We start from the raw sequence: 7937 nt of genomic DNA on the forward strand, positions 1-7937 counted from the left end.
TATATAAATGCAAACCTTTTTATCCTTTTTTACCCCTCCCCTTCTCAATCCAAATAACTGACTAACATATCCACCACTCAAATTACTTCATATTTCACTATACTAATTTTCAACACTAATCCCTTATGGGTTCCGGAGTAGCCTGCTACTCACCAGAAAAGCGCTTCAACACCCCATCAGGCTAATAAGCGCCATATGAATGCAAACCTTCTATCCCTCCGCTGTCCTTCTCACTCCAAATAACTCACTAATATCCACAACTCAAATTACTTTCATATTTCACCATACTAATTCACCACTAATCCTTTATGGGTTTCCGGGGGAAGCGTGCTACTTGCCATAAGAAGCGCTTCAGAAGCGCTATATAAATACAAACCTTCTTTCCTCGTCTATCCTTCTGCTAGCCTTCCGAATCCAAATAACTGACTAACATATCCACCACTTAAAATTTACTTGCATGTTTCACTATACTAATTCAACACTAATCCTCTGTGGGTCCCAGAGTAGCGTGCTACTCACCGAAAAAGCGCTTTGACGCCTCTTCAGGTGTAGTAAGCGCTATACAAATGCAATCACAATAATATTACTCTTGTCTTGTGGGTAATTTGAATTGAGTCGCATCCAGGTGTTTATAGCTGGCACAATTGGGTTGTATTTGAAGGCACTGTGAGGTTCTATCAGTGGTGCAGTATGGGGTTCAGTAGGGGAGAGGATGTTGCACTATGGTCATAGCGGCCTAATTTGGAACTGGGGAACTAGGTTCAGCCTTCATGACCAGTCCCCCAGACCACTCTCCTGAAGAAATCCCATTCCCATGCTAGATCTAAGAAGGCCCAGTTAGACCTTAGAAGCCCTGGTGTCGAGCATCAGCAGGAGGACCCTAGCGGCGGCAAGTGTGGGTTAACCTTGAAGGCCTGTCCACCATAATCCATACTGAAGTTCACCTCCAGTTGTGCAGGCATGCCTATGAAGCAGTACACCCTAGAGCAACAGTGACTCTGTCATTGAGGTCACCGGACCCTTGAGGCCAGTCCGCCTCACCCACTGGTACCTCCATTGACCTCGTTTCAGCAGTAGTAGTGCAACTCACCAGGGATCTGCAATGCAGTATTAAAAGTAAAGTAAAGTCCACATTTGTAAAGCGCACAATCACCCGTAAGGATCTCTAGGCGCTGGGGGCCGTCGGGAAGATTAAGCGAGCTATTGCCCAGAGTCACATGGTGCTGGGCTAACCTGCCGCCGGAGCCGGGGATCGAACCGTGGTCCCCAGATTCCAGCGTCAGTCGCCCTGGCCGCGGCGCCACACCTCTTCCACAACACACCAAACTAAGGGTCAGATGTACGACCGTTATTTGTGGTCGGAAAGGGGATTTTGGACCCTTGGCGATCGCAAAATAGGTCAGCCCATTGTACTAAGCCTATTTTGCGAGCTGCTAACCTATTAGCGACTCGCAAAATAGGGTTAGCGACTCGCTATTCGGAAGGGGCGTGCCAAAGGCGTCCCTTCCTAATAGAGAGTCCTTACTCAATGTATGATTGTTTTGGGACCCCTATTGCGGTCGCAAAGCACTCGCAGTTTACCACCCTTCTCAGGAGGGTGGTAAGGCACTCTCAAAAGGGAAGGGGTCCCCAGGGTACCCCTTCCCCTTTGTGAATAAATGCACAAATATGTTTAAGAGCAGGCAGTGGTTCCAGACCACTGCCTGTCAGAGACCACTGCCTGCCCTTAAAAACTGAAATTAAAAAGTTTCATTTTTCTTTTTTAAAAGCATCCTGTTTTCCTTTAAGGAAAACAGGTTGCATTAAAAAAAAATCTGCTTTACTGACAAAGCAGTCCTAGACATGGTGGTCTGCGGACCCCCGCAGGCCACCATCCCTGGGAGTGCAAGCCATTCTCAACGGTGTCGCAAATTGCGACAGCCTCATTAATATTCATGAGGCATGCAATTTGCGACCCCATTGGGAATCGCAAACAGTGTCTGAGACACTGTTGTACATTGAAATTTGCGACTCGCAATTCGTCGCAAATTGCGACTCGTAATTTGTCACAAATTGCAAATTACAAAATTCAATTGTCGTACATCTAGCACCAAGTTTTACAAACTTCACAGTCTCTGCTTCATGCACAAGCACTTTTAACATGCTGCCTGCTTTGGGGGCACTAGAATTCTGCAGCAATTAAGGACAATATTATGCCGCAGTGTTGACTAAATTATGCAGCAAATAAAGGCTACAGTTTAATGCTGTATATTTTCTGATACTTTATTATTTTGACAGTTTTAAACATACTAACAGTCTCTGCAAAGATGTTTCCTCATTAGTTCCAGTGTAACATACAAATGCAGCAGTGAGAAAAGTGACCAGTCAACCTTTGCAAAGGGCCTTCACTTCGCAACACAAGTCATATTTTAAAGTAACTTTTGATCCATTTGCGCTGTGTTAGAACCTGAGATGCCAGGTCACCTAGGGTAGCCTGGCCTAGGGGTAAGACATGCAATTCTAGAGGCACAGTGTGAAGGTTGCAGACCACCCAAGAGTAAATCCACGCAATAGCACACAAAAACAACACTACACCAAATTATAGGAAAATAAGTACTGCTTTATAAAAATAATATCTTTGTTCTTTTGCTTTTAGAATACACCACTTAATACATTTCAGGTTGTCTTGGAAATAGCAAATACTTTTAACTTGCTAAGCAATTTACCAGCTAGTTTTAACAGTACAGTACATTTGTCATTAAGTCAGTAATAACACTCTCAGATTTGTTAACTTAAATTAATCATCAACATCAACAGTGCATTTAGTCAGACTCCAGAAGTAATTGGATATGGTTACTATGTAGTGCACTATATTTGTCTCCCACAGTACCAATAATCCCTCCCTCTTTCTAGTACACAGTCACTGAGGGTTACAAATATACCAAACTTTATATAGCCACCAGCAAGCTTTCTTGGATTACTCAAAAACTCTACTCCATCAGAGAAAGGGGGGGCAAACTGTCATTAATTATCAAGAGCCAGGGGTTGATTATGACTTTATGCTCCTTGCACCCCACTGGTAATCAGGCTTCTTGAGTCAGTTATTGTTTAACAGTTAAGCCTCTCGTTTTCCAGGCTCTCCTCCCTCCTCCTCTCTCTCAATTTCACCCAGTATGGGGAGGAAGCCAGACGATCAGGAGGCCTGACCAGCTCTCCCTCGCCACCCCTCACTCCTCCCTGCTTACTTGCGAGGGTGGCCAGCAGGCGGATCTTCCGCTCACCCTCTGTACCTTTTAGACGCTTCTCTCCTCCTGCTCGGCCTCTCCGCCCTCTGTGGAGCAAAACCGAAGCGCTAAACACCGCGAAACAGCCGCTTAACAGGCTACTCCTCACCACCACGGATCTGTCCCTCGGCGCGCAGATCGGTCCTCAGCTCCTCTGATAGAGACGCCTCTCCTCAGCTCCCTTCCGCGGTGAAGTCGTCGTTTCCCCACACGCGAGGCTTCTTCCGCGCATGCGCGAAGATGCAGTGTCTCTGCACTGGGCCTGCTCGGTCCTAGGCCCCTCCTGCAAGGCGGTCTTTCAGTCAGAGGGGAATTAGCGCGCTGGCGCCGGGCATGAACACTACGCCCTCACTCTTCTCACACACTGGGACCGGGGAATTCCTCACAGGACGGCGCCTGCGTCCAGCGACGGCCTCGTTCCCTCTCCTCACAGTTCCAGCGATCTCAGCGATAATCCAGCGCTATCCCACCAGCGCAGGCTTGGGGGTCGCTTTACTCAGCCTTACCCTCTCTTAAGGATGGCTCCTCTCTACCACTAGAATTCGCCCCAGCCAGTAAGTGATAAACTCTGGGGGGAAATAAAGGTTCTGCCAATAAAGGAAGTCACGGCAGCCAGTGGCAGGATACAGAGGTCCACTGCACGAGGGGGGGGGGGCACAAGGATATACCCCTACCTCTACTGAACACTGCTCAAGGAGAGCCTCTCTCTGCTGGGCAGAGGACTGCGCACCGCAGCACTGCAGTCTCCTTCTCCTGAAGGCTTCCCCTGTATAATTTTAGACAAGGGGCAAGCTAGGCGCCCAGGGTCTCCAGTAACCCTCAACAGCGGGGCCAGGACAAGTAACCAAAAGGGGAGTAGTGGGGTGGATCAATAAGGCAGCTTCCCAGTCCAGGAGGTCAACCCTATGTCTAACCTTTTCCCACCCTTAGCTACAGCCTGTCCTCCAGCTGACTTCCACAGGTAGACAAAATGGCTGCCCCGCATTCCGCCTTTTATAGGCTGCCCTTCAGTGGTCCAGAATGGACCAGAAGGTTCTGGAATGCCCTATGCTGGTCTATGGGTAAGTTCTGGACTTGGCAGTTAGGGCAGTTGGTAGCCACCATTTTGTGGTTCCAACTTTCCCTGTCAGAACAGGCCTCTGGGCCTGAGGTAAAAGATTATGAGGGGAAAAAGAACACCTATCCCCTTGACCAACACCTAAAAAAAGTAGTAGACACAAAAATATTAAGGGGATGAGGGGCAAAAAGGGGACAAAATAAATAATAATGAGGAGGGACTACGCAAAAAATCCAGACAGGTCTAACACGCGTCCCCCCCAGCTGAAAGTGGGGAGAACTACCCAACCCCTTGGGAGTCCTCATCACTAAGGCGGAAATACCTGGAGAGACCGTCTGCATTGGCGTGGTCCACTCCAGGCCGATGTTCCACCCGGAAGTCCATTCCCTGTAGGGAGATGGACCACCTCAACAGCTTGGGATTTTCCCCCTTCATTTGCATCAGCCAACGAAGGGGGCGGTGGTCAGTCTGAACCAGGAAGTGCGAGCCAAAGAGGTATGGCCGCAGCTTCTTCAGAGCCCACACCACAGCAAAAGCTTCCCTCTCAATTGCACTCCACTTCTGTTCCCGGGGAAGCAGTCTCCTGGATAAGAAGACTACAGGCTGATCCAGGCCCTCTTCATTTAGTTGCGATAACACTGCCCCAATGCCATGTTCTGATGCATCTGTTTGGACAATGAACTCCTTGGAGAAATCGGGAGCCTTCAGGACCGGTGCTACACACATGGCCTGCTTCAACTTTTCAAAGGCTTGCTGACAAGCCTTTGTCCAAACTACCCGTCGAGGTTGTTTCCTGGAGGTGAGCTCTGTGAGGGGCGCTACAATAGTGCCATACCCCTTCACAAAGCGACGGTAGTAACCTGTGAGGCCCAGGAAAGCTCGGACCTCAGTCTGTGTCTTGGGGGGTTCCCAGGCCATGATTGCCTCAATCTTTGCCTGCAGGGGCTGCACTGACCCCCTACCCACCAAGTGTCCAAGGTACACAACCGACCCCTGTCCAATCTGGCATTTGCTGGCCTTGATGGTCAATCCAGCTTGTTTCAGGGCCAGGAGAACTGCTTGCAAATGTTGCAAATGGTCCTCCCAACTGCTACTGAAGACAGCAATGTCATCCAGGTAAGCAGCAGAGAAACTCTCCATTCCAGAGAGGACCTGGTTCACCAGTCGCTGAAATGTGGCAGGGGCGTTCTTGAGCCCAAAGGGCATCACACAGAACTGGAAGTGTCCCTCAGGCGTGGAGAAGGCTGACCTTTCCTTTGCTCCATCTGTCAAGGAGATCTGCCAGTACCCTGAAGTGAGGTCAAAGGTACTTAGGTATTGGGCAGCTCCTAGCCGGTCAATTAACTCATCCGCCCTAGGGATTGGATGAGCATCAGTCTTTGTAACTGAGTTCAGTCCTCGGTAATCCACACAGAACCTCAGTTCTAGTGTGGTGCCCGGTGGGGCGGCTTTTGGGACTAGCACCACCGGACTGGACCAAGGGCTGCTGGAAGGTTCTATCACTCCTAGCTCCAACATCTTGGCAACTTCGCCATGGATGCTAGCCTTCGCCTTGTCCGACAGCCTGTAGGTCTTGGACTTCACTGGGGGGCTGTCTCCTGTGTCCACATCATGGGTACACAGGTGGGTTCTTCCCGGGACAAGGGAGAACAGCGAAGAGTACTGCCCCAATACCTGGCGGCAATCCTCTCGTTGCTCAGGAGTTAGGGATGGGGAGAGAATCACTCCCTCCACCGACCCATCCTTCTCTTGGCATGAAAAGAGATCTGGGAGAGGCTCGCTTTCTGCTTCCTCAGCTCCATCAGTCACCAACATCAGGATGACCTCTGGCCTCTCATTGTGGGGTTTGAGGCGATTGGCATGCAGCACCCGTAGGGGCTGTCGCGGGGTCTTAAGATCCACCAAGTAAGTGGACTTACCCTTCTTCTCCAACACCTCAAATGGGCCTGTCCAACGATCTTGAAGAGCACTTAGCTCTCCAGGTTCCATCACCCATACTTTCTGGCCAGGCTCCAACTCCACCGGGTGAGCATTTTGGTCGTACCATTCCTTCATGACTGCCTGACTGGCCTCCAAGTTGTCAGAAGCTTGCTTCCACAACTTGGCCATCTGGCTTCTGAAGGCCAGCATGTAACTCACCACATCCTGAGGAGGTTTTCTGGGAGACTTCTCCCATCCATCCTTCACCAGGCTGAGAGGCCCACGCACAGGGTGCCCATACAACAATTCAAAAGGGCTGAAGCCCACTCCCTTCTGCGGCACCTCTCTGTAAGAGAACAGCAAGCAAGGCAGGAGGACGTCCCACTTCCTCCGTAAGCTCTCCGGAAGACTTCTTATCATGCCCTTCAGGGTCTTATTAAACCTCTCACCCAGTCCATTGGACTGGGGGTGATAAGGGGTGGTGAACCGGTAGGTCACTCCACACTCCTTCCACATTGTCCGCATGTAAGCTGACAGGAAGTTGGTCCCCCTGTCGGACACAACCTCCTTGGGAAATCCTACCCGGGTAAAGATTCCCATCAGGGCCCTAGCCACCACAGGTGCAGTAACAGTCCTCAGAGGGATGGCCTCTGGGTACCGTGTGGCATGATCCACCAGAACCAGGATAAACCTGTGACCAGCTGTTGTTGGTGGATCCAATGGCCCTACAATGTCAATGCCCACCCTCTCAAAGGGGGTGCTAACGACTGGAAGTGGTTCCAGGGGAGCCTTTAGCTTCACCCCTGTTTTCCCACTAGCCTGGCAGGATACACATGTCCTACAGTATGTGATGGACGCCACTTTCATCTGAGGCCAGTAGAAGTGGAGGACAAGCCGTGCAAAGGTCTTGTCCTGGCCTAAGTGTCCTGCCAGTGGTATCGCATGAGCCAATTCCAGCAGAAAGGCTCGGTATTGCTGCGGGACCACCAAGGCCCTTGATGAGCCAGGTAGAGGTACCTTAGGTTCACTGTAGAGGAGGCCATCCTCCCAGTAAATATGGTGGTGTCCCGTAGCATCACCTGCTGCCTGGGCTTCAGCCTGACGCCTCAGTCCCTCAAGGGTAGGGCACTCCCTCTGCCCCTTACAGAATTCCTCTCTGGTAGGACCTCCCTCCACATGCCATTCAGCAGGGATGGGTAAATCCTCCAGAGAGTCTACTTCCCCCTCCATGGACTCCTGGCCTACCACCGCAGGTGGCCGATCTGTCACATGGGGCGTGGAAGCCGAAGCAGGCTGTCCCTGTCTCCGAGTCTGTCCCTTTTTGGCAGCGGGTTGGGCCCTTGTTCCAGGCTCCAACCCAGGCGAACTCCCTCTCCGGGCAGTCGCAGACCGTGTGCTTACACAGGCCCAGTCAGGTGTACCCAGCATCGCAGAATGCGTCCGGTATTCCACCTCTCTCCAAGTGTTGTGCTCCATGTCATGAATTTCTGTCTGTACCTTTCAGGAGTAAGTCCAAACTTTTTCACCAGTGCCACCTTCATTGTAGGGTAGTGGGTTTGCTCATCCTGCTCCAGAGCCAACAAGGTGTCTCTGCCAGCAGGTGGCATGTATTTATACAGCCCACCTCCCCAGTGAGTTTCTAAGATCCCATGAGCCCTTAGAGAAACTTCGTAGGCGGCCAGCCATTTGGCAATGTC

This window comes from Lissotriton helveticus, chromosome 9, assembly GCF_964261635.1.
Source record: "Lissotriton helveticus chromosome 9, aLisHel1.1, whole genome shotgun sequence".
Classification (NCBI taxonomy): Eukaryota; Metazoa; Chordata; class Amphibia; order Caudata; family Salamandridae; genus Lissotriton; species Lissotriton helveticus.